This window comes from Octopus bimaculoides, chromosome 14, assembly GCF_001194135.2.
Source record: "Octopus bimaculoides isolate UCB-OBI-ISO-001 chromosome 14, ASM119413v2, whole genome shotgun sequence".
Taxonomy (NCBI): Eukaryota; Metazoa; Mollusca; class Cephalopoda; order Octopoda; family Octopodidae; genus Octopus; species Octopus bimaculoides.
Window position 1 is genome coordinate 21,680,591 of NC_068994.1, and position 1,850 is coordinate 21,682,440.

Genomic DNA, 1,850 nt, shown 5'->3' on the forward strand with positions numbered 1-1,850 from the left:
ATATATATGTATGTATGTATATGTGTGTGTCTTTGTGTCTGTGTTTGTCACCCACCACCACCTGACAACCAGTGTTGGTGTGTTTACATCCCTGTAACTTAGTGGTTCAGCAAATGAGATTGATAGAATAAGTACCAGGCTTAAATAGAGAAACAAAAAAGGACCAGGCTCAATCCATTTGACTTAAAAATTCTTCAAGGCAGGGCTCCAGCATGGCCACAGTCTAATGACTGAAACAAGTAAAAGTTACACACACACACACACACACACATTTTGTGTTAGAAACAGCTCTATAATGTAAACATTATCAATATCACATATTTAATGTATGTGTTGTTAAATGATTTATGCTGTGTTATTTTTTGTCCATGGAAGATCCCTTTGATGATGCAGAGTGTTAAAAAACCCAGTATACTTTAAAGTCAGGCAAAACAAATGAACAGCCCCAGAGGTGAACAAGAATGACAGATATTGATATTTTGCAGTTATTTATGCTTGGCCTAAAGTATGTATGGGTTGTGTAAAATCCATCTGCTGATGTACCAAAGCAGCACACAGGTGAAATAAAATTCAACATAAATCATTTAGCAAGACATATATTAAATATGTGACAAAGTTTTTGTTAGAAGCAACTTCATAGTGTAAACATTATCAATGCCACATACTTAAAATACACACATACATACATACATAAATACATGCGATCCAGAATGTGTTTGCAGTACCAGTACTCATGCCAACATTTGGGCTGCTTGATTGGACGCTTGATGAGATCCGACCCACTGATGTGAAAACCTGAAAAATACTAACAAGCATACATAATTTCCACATAAACAGTGACATAGACCGCCTCTACCTAAAATGAAAACAAGGCAGCAGGGGCTAAACACCGATCCAAAATGCCTTTGAATGTTGCATCATATCCCTTCGCCAATATCTTTTAACCAGCAAGTGTCGAAGTGCATCCCTTGACCAAGTTTGCATACATCTGTAAGCCCCTTGTCATTCATGTTAAGGAAGTCTGAAGATGACGCACTGGTTCACAAGGAAACAGAAATACCAAAATTACACACTGTTTCTTTGTGGACGATTTGAAACTCTATGCAAAGAATACCCATGAGATCAAAGGATATAGGGCTGGAGTTTGGTCAAGATAAATGTTGCTATATGGTTGTGAAAAGAGGAGTAACTGTAAACCAGACTAGCAACATCTCCATCATTGACTTGACTGTTTCCCCTATATCTGATGAGGAATGTTACAAGTACGTAGAAGTGGAGGAAAACATCTTACAAAGGCAGCTGTAGCAAAACATGTTACTGATGAATATTACAGTTGAATAAAGAAAATTTGGATCTTGGAACTCTCTGCATTCAATAAAACAGTGGTCCACAATGTGTTTGCAGTGCCAGTACTCATCCCAACATTTGGGCTGCTTGATAAGATCTGAGCCATTGATGTGAAAACCTGGAAGATACTAACCAGCACACATAATTTTCACATCAACAGTGATGTAGACCACCTCTATCTAAAACAAAAACAAGTGGGCAGAGGCTTAACATAGATCCAAACTGCCTTTGAATGTCGTATCATATCCCTTTGGCAACATCTTTTAACCAGCAAGTGTCCAAATGCATCCCTTGACCAACTTTGCATACATGAGGCTGATAACATAAGACTTGAAAAGCAGTTCCTTGAGCAGCATTCCTTGTCTGATAACTTTAAATACATGCCCAAAGAAGTCGCATGACTCTACTACAGCATATTATCAGATGAAAGGATGAGCATATATCAGTAGAAGACCATTTCACTTCTCACCTGGGGGCACCTGCCACAACCCAGGGATATGTTA